The sequence below is a fragment of the Trichosurus vulpecula genome, chromosome X (assembly GCF_011100635.1).
Source record: "Trichosurus vulpecula isolate mTriVul1 chromosome X, mTriVul1.pri, whole genome shotgun sequence".
NCBI lineage: Eukaryota > Metazoa > Chordata > Mammalia > Diprotodontia > Phalangeridae > Trichosurus > Trichosurus vulpecula.
In genome coordinates this window covers 22,023,640-22,038,116 of record NC_050582.1, presented here as the reverse complement: position 1 = coordinate 22,038,116, position 14,477 = coordinate 22,023,640, and positions in this window count along the sequence as shown.

Sequence of the window (14,477 nt, the reverse complement as noted above, 5' to 3'; positions counted from 1 at the left end):
CTCATTTAACAAATGAGGAAATTGAGGCTGAGAGAAATTAAGTTACTTTCTTGGGTCACCCAGCTAGCAAGTATCTAAGGAAGTACTTTAAGTTGGGTCTTTTGACTCTAAGTCTAGTCCTGATTTAAATAAAAGAATGTGAAGTTCTTTGAGAAAAGAAAGCTCTTTTGGGGTGTGTTGTCATCCTCCGTTGTTGTTGGGGTTTTCTTTTTCTTGTAGAGGACTGACCAAGAGTAAGCTTGGGCAACTGAACCAGGTCAAAGGCCGTTATTTGGGGCTTTAATTATGCCCTTTTCTTAGCTGTGAACATTCCCATGATTAAGTCCTGGCATTGATTGGGGGTGATTTGGTGGGTCAGACTATCATAGATCTGAGCTGCATGTCTATGCAAGGGAGAACCCATCTGGTAGAGGTCCCAGGAGATATGGCTGGAATGGAGTGCAGGCCAGAGCCCTTAAACCACACTAAAGTCTCCGAGGGGTGATGCTTCCACCACCGGCACAGCAACAACTCTCAACAGCATCCCCCATGGTAGTCATGGAGAGGCAATGGTGGGACCTGTGAGCCTGGAGATAGTAGCAACAGCAGCTGAGGAAATTCTGGGAGAGAGGCAAGCGATCTTTGCCAAGCCCAGATCAGGGGCAGGAGCCCAGATGCAAGCACTTGTTACCAGATCTGGAGCAATGGCAACATTCTGAGTCACAATGCTGGGGAACGAGCCAGTCCCTCCTCTCCTGTCATGAGTATTCAGATGGTCCAGTCCCAGTGGGAAAGAGATCACCTCTCTGGCTACTTCAAGCACCAAATACCTTTTTGGGGAGTGCCAGACTCTTAAGGAAGTACTAGTTCAGGATCCTAAGAACCCAGGGGCATCACTGGAAGGTGAAGAGTTGACTTTCTCGTAACCCCAGACACTTTTCCTTTCTGGCAGAGGGAGTCTGAACCACAGAATGGTGCTCTGAGCCTGAAGGATTCTAGAGGCCCCTGAAAAGGAAGGTGGAGGACACACACACCAGGGGTCAAGAGATTTGTGTGTGGGCTCCTGCCTGATTTTTGATGTTTTGCATTCTTTCTGTGGGATGAAATCAAGGCTGATGTTGCTGGGGTGAGGGTGTGCTTGTGTGGGGTCTGGGGCCATGAGATATGGCCTGCTATTCCCTGGGGATGCCAGATTTGGAGGTTCCCAGAAGAAGCTTGAGGGGGGGCACAAAGCAAGGAGAACCTGATTGGATGTTCTGTGCTGCCAGTAATACTCACAAGTCAGTATTGGTGCTCACTGACATATAGGCCCAGATCTGCAAGTAAGTAGGAAGGTATAAATTCTGAAAAAGGAAAAAAAAGCCCCCCCAACCTATTGCATGTGCCTTTGGTAGGGTTTTGATGTGCTCCCCCCTCCCCTTATATACAAGAGCTAAGCCTGGGACATTCTGCTCAAAGGACACAATCCAGATTTGAAGAAGTTTTAAATTGAACCTTGCGTGGCCATGTTCAGATCTGCATTGATTTTAATAGCTCTATTCTGCTCATAGCTACTACTGAGGTCAAATTTCTAAGTCATAAAATCCAAGCTGTGGTTAGAAAAAAAAACATGTTTAAAAGGTACTGCAAATTGTGTTGAATTGTGTTGTCCATAGTTAATGAACGTGGCACATTTGTTTGCCCCTCCCCATCCTGTATTAAAGATCTGATTTCCCCAAAGAAGCTCAGGGACCCCCTCAAAGAACATCTGTTTGCCAGCCCTGGTATTTTCCTAGCCCATGTGTTCAGTTGGACCAGGAAGGGTAGAAACTGTGACAAAGACACTTCTGGGCCTACCATCCCCTCTTCTCTCTCCTGGTGGCCCACCTTGGAAGAGCCACACATGCTCCTGTTCATGATGCGGTTGGAAGCTCTAATCACTGCTCCTATTTCTGCCACTTTTTAAAGCTTATAGAATATTCTCCTCAAAAACAAGAGCCTGGGACTTCAGGAGGGCAGGTATCCTCCTCCTTGTACAGGTATGGGAGCGAAGGCTCAGCAAGTAGGCCTCGTGAACTGCCACTTGGCAGAGTTGGCCAGCTCCTCCCCCATCTGGGATAATCATAACTTCAAAACAAAACCTTGGAATTCTGGCTTCTAGTGTATCCTTCAAATGGTTAATATTGAAACAAAACGCTAATGAAATAATAGGGTTTTCAAAATTAGAGACTCGGTTCCACAGATGGAAAATGGCTCACTCTTTCATTAACGGCCCAAATTTTCTATGCACAGAAAAATGACAACCGGCAATTTTTTTCATTACACTAATCCACAAAGCTGCTAATTTGGTGAGATTTCGTACAGAGTGGAAATGCCTTCTAAGAGGGGAGTTGGAGTCCACTTGTCCTTTAAGAAGCCGCTGTACCTGGGATCAGATTGTGTTGCTGCCCGGGGCACAGAAAACTACCAGCCTGTGATTCTGCTACATCGGACCCATATTTGGAATTAGTTGGTTCAAATCTAAGTGGTTTCTCATTCACTTTCTCTTCACTAAGCAGCAATCATGCGATCAGAGCTGGACCTATAGCTAATGTATTTAACCTCTGAAGTTAGAATGAGTTGTTGCTCCATGTCCGCAATCCACTCCTGCCCTTAAAAATAAACTTTGGCAGTTGTGGCATGTTCATGTGTTATTGGCTGTAGCAAAGGATAGCTTGCTCTGGTTGTGTGCAGGCATTCTGGGAGAGGGGAGCTGGGCCCTTGAAGTAAGGGATTCTGGGATGGGGAGGAGCACATTCTAGGCAAAGGCACCAAGGTGGGAGATGGGTCGCCAGGGAACAAGGACCAGCAAGAAGGGCAATTTGGCTGGAGTGGAGAGCAGGAGAAGGGGAATCATCTGAAATGAGCTCGGAAAGTCAGGAGAGACCAGGTTGAAGAGGGCTTCAAAGGCTAAACAAAGGAATCTGTATTTTATTCTAGAGGAAATAGTAAACTGCTGGAGTTTGAGTAGGAGGTCAGATGCACACCTGAAGAAAGTCAGCATTGGTGGGCGGTCAGAGTGGGGAGGGCCATAAAGCAAGGAGGTGATTAGGAAGTCAGGCAGGAGGCAGGATGGGCTCCAACCAAGTGGTGGCAGTGTGAGGGGGAGCCTAAACCCTTCATTATCTTCAGAACTGAGGGATGGCTGAGAAATGAGGCCTCTTTCTAGCCTGTGAAAGCAGACTGATTCCTTTGGGTCCACCTCTGCCTGTTCACCCTAGTGCATATATGTACATATATGTGTGTATGTAGGTATGTGTATATACACCTGCATAGTATAACATGTGCATTTGTATGTATGGGCATATGTGTATGTTCCTGTATGTACACATGCATATATATATATATATATACACACACACACACACATACGTGTGTGTGTGTGTGTGTGTGTGTGTGTGTGGAGAGAGAGGGAGGAAGGGAGAGAGACAGAGAAAGTGAGGGGTGGGGGAGAGAGGAGAGAGGAGAGAGGGGGAGGTAGAGAAGGAAGGAACGAAAAACCCTGATCTTGAAAGGAACCACAGCTATCCTTTCTTCATTCCCACAGGTGTGTGTTATCTCAGGAGAGCTCTCTTCCTCCCGCATTCTCTGGCTCTGTGGCCCTGGCTTGAGTGCTGAAGGGGATACACAGAGGAGTCCTAGGTATGTGCCCTGCACCTGTGGCCTTTTCATTGACAATCTCATTTCATTGACAATCTCTCTAGGTTTTTTTTCTCTTTAGCTACACACATACACATTTGTATTGTTTAATCCTATTAATGGAGGGACCATGGAGTTACGCGGAAGCACTTATTCCTTAAACAAGGGTGAATTCTGATAGAATTTCGAAGTGTTTTCTCTTTGATTTGATGGTGTGTTGGAACTCGGTGTGGGAACTCCCTTCACCAAGCCAGATGGTTCCCCTTTCGTGGCTTAGAGCAGGGCTTCTGAAACCTTTCCCACTAGTGACCCCTTTTCTGAGTTTGGCAGCCTTCCTTGGCATTACATGGCCTGTGGGATGCGTGGTGCAAAGTACCAAAGCTTTGTACTTGGAACCAAGGCTGTGGGTGTGACACAGGTAAGCGCTGCCAGAAACATCTTAGACTCATTAGGCCTTTGACTTTGAATTAATTAATTTTTGGTCATCATGCGTTCACAAACCTTTTACTGTTGCCCATTTTCTGTGACCCCCAGTTTAAGAAGTGCTGGTTAGAAGATAAACCTAGAGAATAGCTTGCGGCCCCAGCGGTGCTGATTTGGCTAGTTCCCACAGCTGGCCAGTGTGGGACACCGAACCCAGGCCTTTCTGGCTGCATTCCTGCTCTAGTCCATTTGCGAGGCTCCTTTTCTTTACGTTTTACGAAGCAAACGAGTGTTCATTTCTCTAGAACTAGTCAGAAACATAGCAAGACTCTTCAAAGGTACATTCTCACTTGCTAAGTCATGTAATAATGTAGCATTGGAATGTTTAAAAACCCAGAAACCCCTAAGAAACTGAAAGGGAGTGTCATCATCTTGGAAATCCCTATTTAATTTCAGTTTCAAAAGCTCCTTTTGCACCTAGCTATGGTTTGATCAGAATGTTTGGTAATGTAAGATATTAACTCAATTTGTAGATGAAAACCCTAACCTCCAACTTGAAGCCCCCAACATGGACTGGGAGCAATTGACCAATTTGTCTAACTGATTTCTTTAGTAACGCTTGGATTGCCCAGGCTTTTATAGTAGTCAGAACAAGACTTTGGGAAGATAGGAGAGCAGGGAAAATCAAAATAGTCCCAATAGATACCCAACTGTTGGGAGCTCTTTTTTGACAGCTAATATAGGGCAAAGCTGGTTTAACTGTTAGCCTACAATATTATATGATGATCTGTGTGGGATTTTTGGAAGAGTGCTATCCCGAATTTCCAGGACCTTCTTGTGGTGAGGGAAGTGAATGTCATTCTATCATGGCACTTACCTGCTCAAAACCCTTTTTGATTTCCTGTTGCATTTAGGATAAAAGAGAATCTCCTTAACCTGGCATTTAAGGCCCTCTACTCTCAGGCACCACATTCTCTTTCTGTTTCTGGGTATAGTGGAAGAGCCCTTGGATTTGAGAGGATCTGAGTTCAAATTCTGGCCCTGCTATTTAGTAATGTGACCTTGGTCAACTCAGTTCCCTGCTCTGGGCAATCTGTCCCACATAAGAGACCCTGACAAATGATAGTGTTCCTCTAAGGGAGAAGTTGGGGGTGGCATCTGAGAGGCAGGTACAGTAGCTGAATGCTGAGAATAGAAGTGGGACTAGGGTTTTGCAGAGGGAGCCACTCAGAGTGGTGGCAGGCTAGGAAGAATCTCCCTGACCCCAGCCTATGGAAAGTCTTTAGAGAGAGAGAAAGAGCTGGGGGAGGAGGGGACAAGCTGCACCTGCCTGAGGACAACTCTGCCTCCTGTCTTGATGACCTCATATCTCCCTGGAAGGTTCATCCTCTTTGACTTCTCACACTTTCCCAAGGCCATGAGCAGGGAGATCAGACAAGAAGGCCAGGTTAGAAGTGTGGTAAGTCACTAGGGTGGGGGTGGGGGCAGGGCATTGCTGTTATCCCTTACTCTGTGGTTGAGTGGTCCCAGGGTTGGGGAAAACACTTCTCCAGGCTCTGTTGCCTGTAAGCTCAGTTTGTCCCAATAAGGGGTAGCCTGGAGTGGGGCTACCTCAGATAGGACAAGGATATAATGCTTTAGGATAGAATGCTTTCTTGGGTGTGATGGAAGCAATATCCTAACCCCTTCTCTCCCATTCAAGTTAGGCTAGTTTTTCCTTACAAAGGTATTAAAACCAGTCTCAAGACTTAATTGGCTTAGTGCACTAAACTCTTGGGCCATAAACATCACCTGCTGGTCACTTGAGTATAAATAAAGATGAGAAACTCCTGTAGGATTGCCTGGCAGACCACAGTGGGCAACTCTGGCAAGGAAACTTTGCTCTGCTAAATCATCTTAGCAAGGCATCCCTGGTGCACCTCTCTTTCTAATACCTTTTCCCTACTATGGCAAAATAAATCTCCCTTTGTTAACTGTTGAGTGACTTATGAAAGACTCAGTTCATTCCGTGATCAGACCTAAACTATCAGGGGACTGGCCTGAGTCAGGCCCAGCCCAGAACAATGGAGGCACCTTTGCCTTTTTTGATTCCTGGAACTATTCCTTTGGACTTTGCCCTCTCAAACCACTTTACCTTTCCAAAAGAAGAGATTGGATTTGTGACCAAGATGCACATGGAAACATGTACCACTGTTTTGGAAGGGCTAGTGCCCCCATCCTTGGAGGGAGGCTTAATTTAAAAAAGCAAACAGACTTTTTTCCTTCTGAGCTTGGCAAACATTAAAGAAAACAAATATGATAATATACAAAGTTGTATATGAAACTGCTATGGTTGCATACAGCTTTGAAAAAATAAGAATTTATTATAGTTTCTAAGCTGTCCTACTTGTTTATATCTCCTTTTGAACTCTCTTTTCTTCTGTGCATTTTTTGTGTGTGAGGCAGTTGGGGTTAAGTGAGTTGCTCAGGGTCCCACAGCTAGCAAGTGTCAAGTACCTGAGGCCAGATCTGAACTCAGATCCTTTCCTACTCCAGGGCTGATGCTCTATTGATTGCATCTTCTGTGCATTTTTTAAACGCATCGTTGGCTTATTCTTTCTTTGATATCACTAGCACCATTCCCCTCTCTCCCCCAATTCTCTGCCCTGCAACAAAAACCTCTTCCTTGGAACACATAAACAGTCATACAAAAGCACCATATCCTAAACTGTCTCTTTCTGTGCCCTGAGTCCTCCTTACCTCACTATCAGGAGGTAGGTAACATGCTTTACCATGAGTCCTCTGGAATCATGCCTGACAGAGCTCTTCCGATTTGCACAGCTGTTGGCCTTTACAGTGTTGTTGTTGCTGCCGTAGAAATTCTTTTGGTTCTGTCCTGTCCTTATTCATTCGTTTCAGTTGTGTCTGCCTCTCTGTGACCCCATTTGGGGTTTTCTTGGCAAAGATGCTGGAGGGGTTTGCCATTTCCTTCTCCAGCCCATTTTACAGATGAGGAAAATGAGGCAAACAGGATTAAGTGACTCACACAGCTACTAAGTGTCTAAGGCCAGATTTGACCTCATGAAGACTCATCTTCCTGACCCTAGGCCTACAGCCCTATCTACTGAGCCACCAGCTAATCTTTTACTCTGCATAAATTCATCTAAGTCTTTAAAGCCTATCCGTTTCATTATTAGCACAATAATACTCTATTATATCTATTGACCAAAATTTGTTCCACCATTCTGCAGTAGCGAGGCACTCCCATAGTTTCCAGGTCTTTGATACAGCAAAAAGTGCTGCCATGAACATTTTTGTACACGTGGGTCCTTTCCCTTGGTCCTTCATTTCTTCAAGTGGTGATGTTGCTGGGGAGGGGGGCCACATTTCATCAACGTACCTGAAAGTGCTCTAGACTGAAAGTTGGGAGAATTGTCTTTGCCCTAATTCTTACTCTACATAGGGATCTGATTCCTCCTTTGTAAACTGAGGCTTAGACAAGATGGTTCTGAAGTTTTGCTTGTGAGTTTGAGCTGTGGGCTCCACTTGGCTCTGCCTCAACTCGGCCTCAATGATGATACGGTCTTAATGACCTTGGACATGTTGCTTCCCTTAACCCTAATCCTAACCCCTCCCCCAGTTATTCAATCATTTTTCAGTACCAGAACTTAAACAGTGTCACACAGCCAGGATGTGCCGGAACTGAACCAGGGTCACAGAGCCAGGATGTGCCAGAAGTCACATTCGAACCCAAGCCTTCTTGCCTCCAAGGCCTCCTCTCTGGTTCCTCTCCCATACCATGGTGCCACATTTTTTTCTGAGTGAATAACATCAAAATTCCCTGCAAAGGTGACTGACCTGATGGCAATATAGTAGATTTTGAGCAGAACAGAACTCTTTTCCTTTTTTGCAGGAGGAAATCGAGAGACACAGAAGGAAAGTGACGTACCCCAGATCATACAAATAGCCAATTGCTGAGCTGGGATTTGAACCCAGGGCCTTGGGCTCCAAATTCAGGGCTCTTGAGCTCCCCCACGCTACTTCTTGTTGATCAGATCCATAGAAATGCTTCTGAACGTTATTACACATCATCAAAGGTCTGCTAGCAAAAGGGACAGATAGCAGGTGTTTGAGGACATTTTTAATCACAACGAAAAATGATGTTTGCCTTGATGAGGAGGGAAAGATCTGTTCGAAATAATCTATCTAGTTGCTATCTGCAGCTCACACTGTGCCTTGCACGTAGTTGAGATTTAATAAATATTGGTTGAAAGAAAATGAATGTCAGTTTCTCAATCTTCTCTAGACTTAGGTCACATCTGCATATATTTTCCATGGAGATATTAAGTGTGGCCTTCAGGAAAATTGTATTTGTGCTTTTGATTAAATTAAGCACACATTTAGGTGAACTTGAGTGGCCCCCAGGTTTGGGGGAGGATGAAAACTACTAGGAAGGGAATGAGAAAGCAGGTGGCTTTTTTCTCTATATATATTTGACTGATTCTTTAGTTCCTGGAGCACAGCCACATTTTCATATTCATTCTCTCTCTCTCTCTCTCCCCCCACTTCCTCCGCCCTCTTCTGCCTCCCCCTCCCCTGCCTCTCTTCTCCCCACATATTTCTCCCTTCATCTCTCTCCCTCTCCCCCTCTCCTTTCTCTTTCGCCCATATCTCTTTCTTTCCCTCCCCGTCCCTCTCTTCGTCTGCCGATCCACCTCTCCCTCTCCTCTTTTCTCTCCTTTTTTCTCCCTCCTCTCCTTCCCTGTCTCCCTTTCTCTCTTGTTTGTCTCTATCTTTGCATAGCCACACACACACGCCTTTCTTCCTTTCTTTGGAGACTACATGATTTGGTTGTAAAAGGTTTGGATTAATGTTTAGGGCAGAGGGCCTTCCTCTTTGGTGTATTGTGGCTCCCTTTGGCAGTCTGGTGAAGCCTATGGATTTCTCAGAATTATGTTTTTACGTGTACAAAACATATGATGAAAAAGGAAATCAAATGAATTGAAAGACAGTTATCAAAATATATATTTTTTAAAACCTAGTTCCTGGTCCCCAGATGAAGAGCCCGGTGTCAGAGGAAGGGGTAGGTGGGGACGAATGCTGCAGAAGCTTTGTAGTTAGAGTGAGCATCATCTCAAACCATACTAGTGTGTTAACACAAAATAGAAAATGACCTATGAACACCAGAACACAAGCAGCAGAATGAAGTAGGCCTGGCAGGTCTCTAAACTTTGAAATGCAAATTCTATTGCGGTGGATTTTTTTCTTCTGTGACCCAGTCAGAAAGCACCACATTTAATGGAAATGAGATTAAAATCAAACTTTCAAGGTTTGCAGCAAAAGGTGTCCATTTTTTATCCCTTAGTCTGTAGGATCTTATTTTAGTCTGAATTTTTTAAAATCAGTCTAAAGTCATTTTGGTTGAGATATTCCATGTTACTCTGGGCTTTTAAGCATCTGCAAATGGCCAGATGCTCCGGCAAACTTTCTGATGGTCAAACCTCTGGCATTGTTCCCCTCAAATTGTGGCTTCTGGAGTCCAACTTGTAGGACAAAATCCACAGAGATAAAGGTTGAAAAATGCAATTGAAGTAGCTAATTTCAGCGAAGGGTGGGCTTTCTTGGAAATCTGATTCCAGTCCTGCTTCTTCCATAAGTAACTATGACTTTCAGGCCATCAATTTCTCTACTCTGGGCTGTGGTTTCCATCTCCGTGCAGAGAAGGGAGTTGGTCTGTAGCAGCCTTGACATTATATGAATTTGTCCTCCTGGTACAAAGACAAGTGGCCACCAAGGCATCTGATTTTTGGTGAAAGTATTTTTTAGTTGGTGCAGTGCCTGGCACCTAGTAGGCATTAAAATGCTTATTGATTGATTTTTCAACGGTGACATTTTTATTTTCCTGGTTGAAATAGAGTTCAGTATGTGATGACTTAACAGCATGACTAAACAAGGAACCCAGTGAAAACCATTTCTGTGCCATAGTATGCAGGTATAAATAAGTACTAAAAAGGACCTGGGTATAAATTGAATTGCCTCTGGCCCAGTGGAGAGTACTGGATTGGGAGTTAGAGAACCTGAGCTCACCTTTTGGCTCTACTACTTACTGCCTAGAGAAGTCATTGAACTTTCCTGGACCTTACTTTCCCTCTCTGTAAAATGAGGCAAGTAGACCCAATGGCCTCTTGGGTCTTTTTCAGGTTCTAGATTTATGATCCTATGACATCGATGGCAAGGACATGTTTGAAAAATATGAAATTATTCCAGGCGTTTTTAAATGATTACTTTTCTGCTTGGAACAATGGAAGCTCGAACAGAAATCATGTTTGTAATATATGAGTCACCTGGTAGTATGGCTGCCTGTATATACTTACCTCATTGTAAAATTCGACAAAACAGTCCAACAGAACTTAGGCACATGTCTCTGTTTACTTTTGCTCACAGCTCTATGGTCTTTGATTACAGATTTTAGGTGGAAAATCCAGGAGGAAAAAAACTACTTCGTTCACTCGGTATTTGTCATTCAGTTGTCTCAGTCACGTCTGACTCTTGGTGACCCCATTTGGAGTTTCCTTGGCAAAGATACTGGAGTGGTTTGCCCTTCCTTTCGCCAGGTCATTTTACACCGGTAAGATGGGGTTTTTTCTTTGCATGACTGACCTTACAGGGCTGCTGTTAGAGAATGCGTCATATAAATAGAATGTTGCTAGCTCACACTTTTATTGCCCTTGACCATCTGCAAATCACTTTATATACATTTGCTGTTCTGTGCTCTAAGTGCATATCTCTGTTTCGCAGATGAAGAAACTGAGTCTAGAAGATGTTAGTAAGTACCTAAGAAAGGATTCGAACCCAGTTCTTCCAGCTATCACTTCCAGCTCTTTATCATACCCTAATCATCATATCCCCAAATATAGCCTTTTATGTGTCCCTATTTTGGGACCTTTCTCCTCTCTGTGCTCTCTCCTCTTTTGCCTCAATATCCTTCTGTGCCCTTCTTGTCAAAGTCTGGGCAGAAAAGTCTCTGATGTGGATCACTCGAACCTTAGCATGAATTAGTCAAATGCCACTTAAGTCTTATCCTTATTTTATTAAGTGAAATAATATTTTTAAAGGGCTCAGCACAGTTCCTGGCACAAAGCTAATAAATGCTTGTTTCCTCCCTTCCTTATCTTAATTATTAAAGGCTTTGCTCCCTCTTGAGGGAATTTTAGGCTTCACATTAGGGTGATACTTTTTGGGGGTGGATACTCTTCTTGGTTCCCTAAAATCACACCTTTTTTTTTAACCTACACGAGAGCAATGATTCTAGCTTCCCAGGGTGGGAGAAGGAGCTCATGCAGGATCACACAGGGAGTAAAGTGGTCAAGCTGGCATGTAAACCGAGCCTTTGGATTCCATAATCAAGGGCACTTTCTACTACATTACAACTGGAAAGATTGGTGAGGGAGTTCTGAACTGGGGAAGGCATCATGAGCAAATGTATGGGGGGAGGAATTAAGTGGTATGCTTGGGGCCTAGTGGAACTATCTTGCCTGGGTGGATGGTAGGATCTGGATTGGGGAGTAATGGAGAGTGAGGTTTGTTGGATAGCTCAGGGTAGAGCCAGATCATGGTGGGTCTCCAGAGCTAGGTAGAGAAGTTTGAACTTCATCTTGTAGGCCATGGGAAGACTTTGTAGGTTTCCAAGTAGGGAAGCAACATGATGAAAGTGATATTTTAAGGTGGTTAGTCTAGATCGGTGGAAGATTTATGGGAGGACATGAACAAAAATCCTACGCTCTGAGCAGGTGTTGATGGGGTGTGACGATCTGAATCATTAGAGAGGGAGGGAGTGCCCCTGTAGTGAGACCATGGAAACTCCTGAAGTATCAGGTCTACTCTGGCAGCACGGAGAGCCTGGAGGCTGGTGGAACTGAGGAAACACGAAGTAAGGGCGGCTTGGGCTGGGGTGGTGGCATCGGAGTGGAAAGGAGAGAAGGTCCTGAGTAGGAGAGATGTTTTGAAGACTAAGAATTGATTATAATAACAGCAATAAATTAATATTAGCAATGAACAAAACATTTGTCTTGTGCTACTATGTGCCAGGTACAGTGTTTAAGTGCTTATCATCTCAGTTGATCTTCACAACAACCCTGGGGAGCAGGGGCTATAATTTTCCCCATTTTACAGATGAGGAAACTGAGACAAACAGGAGTTAAGTGACATGCCCAGGGTCCCATAGCTAGTTCGTGTCTGACACTGGATTTGAGCTCAGGTCTTCCTGACTCCAGACCCAGTGCTTTATCCAGTGCTTCACCAAGCTGCCCATAAAAAGACTCAGTGACTGTATATTATAGGTGAAGGAGAAGGAATGAAAGGTGGCTTGCTGGTTTTGAATCTAGAAGACTGGGATTGCGGTAGAGTTATTGACAAAGATGGGGAATTTGGGCATGGGTTTCAGTTGTGGGGGCAAGGAGCATCAGAGAAGATAGTTAGTTTGATTTGACCTTGATTCAGAATTGTCCGTCTTCATTTGGAAACCTTTCATGGGCTGTGATCCATCCTGCTAAGCTGCTTCCCTTCTTGATCACTGAGGGAGGGCCATTTGGGCTGGGCCTATGCCTTCTCCAGTATTGGGCCCCCCTTGCCCTGCTGGTGCTCATACTAGATCATGTTTCTAGAGCGCCTTCCCAACCATTGGCTTATTTAGCTCATGAGCCCAGCCACCAGGCTGGGAAGGGGGGAGCACAAGGATGCCTGCTTTACAGAGGAGCAAACAGGTGCAGAGGGGCTTAAGCAACTTGCTCATGATCACACAGCTAATAAGGATTAAAGCCTCCTCTTCTGACTACTGAGGTGGCTGCTATTTTCACATGGTGTCCTCAGGAGATATGCCATGGGGTAGTGTGAATTGCTACTTTCCTGGCCATACCTCCTCTAAGAGTCACAAATAAAAACAGGATGCCAGAGTTTGATGCTGCGGCAGCTAGGTGGCACTGTAGTGGATCAAGCACAGGGCTTGGAATGAGGAAGATTCCTCTTCCTGAGTTCAAATCTGACTTCAGACACTTATTAGCAGTGTGACCCTGGGCAAGTCACTTCACCCTATTTGCCTCAATTCCCCATCTATAAAATGAGCTGGAGAAGGAAATGGTAAACTGCTCTAGTATCTTTGCCAAGAAAACCCCAAATGGAATCACGAAGAGGCAAAGAGGACTGAAATGACTGAATAATGACAAAGAGTTATATGCCAGATGGGTTAGGGCAGGTCTCTCCCAGCATTTCTCGTGGAGTTTGACCCTACTGTTGGGACTAGCTGTGGGCCTGACTTTGACCAACAATCTCACCCTACCCCACTCTGTATTTGTGATCGGGAAGCTAAGAAGCAGCAAGATCTGCCTTCCTGGAAGCCCAGAGGCGTGGCTGATCTGGAAATAGGAAAGCAGCTGCTGTGATGAGGTAGCCAGGGGGCTGCAGATGGAAGGTGGTGATTTCTCAGTTCTTTCTCCCTTTTCCTCCATCTGTTCCAAGAGGGCATGATGTTTTCCTGGGGCATGGGAGGCTTATCTTTGTTTCTTAAAAAGTTTTGTTTACCATTTTGTGCTTAAATATTTACTTTGTCCCTGAAGCCAATAAATGTGAGAGAGACATTTCTACCCTATGTGTGTTACGGTTTTAATACAGCCCTGAAATAGGGAGATGGGAGCACCTGAGCCTGGAGAAAGATGGAAAGCTTTGGTATGTTGCCAGAGTGTGATCTCTAGCTGAGGATTCCAGCTAAGGAAGAGAATTATTGATTCCATCTGCAACTTCCCAGGGCAGAGAGAATATTTTTTTATCAGGGTTTCTCTAGGCACCAGTCAGAGGTGGTTGCCAGTGCTAGATTGTTATTGAGATGGATATCTGCCCTTCTCTCCTGATCTGATTTGAAGGGAAAGCCACTCCTCTAGGGGGGCTGGGGCCAAGGCAGTGCTTAGGGAGAAATTCCTACACCGAGGGGAGGAGTGTCTTGGTCCACAAATAGTAGGGGTGAGCATGACTGACACCTTCCCATCTGCTCAACAGCTCAGCTTGGCTACCATCACTGGGATGGTTATGACAAGGTTCTAGTACTTGTAGTAATAAATCCCCTTGGACATGGTCCAAGATGGAATTGCCTTATATGGCATTAAATTTTATAATGTTTCATTTATGTGAGGTCTCTGCTATTAGAGCTCTTAGGAGAGGTTAGATTTAGGATTTTTTTCAGGGTAGGGAACTCTCAGTGTGGAAACTCCTGTAGATCCACAAGTTTCTCAGGCAGTTGCCTGCGGGCCTGAAAGGTTGTGTCTTAGCTAAGGAAGGGCAAACAACAGGTATGTGTCCCAGGCAGGTTATTCATTCTCCTTAATGATCTTGGATGGAAAATCTCCTTTTTTCCTTGTCTACATCTTAAAATTTTGGTTGATATAGTAACT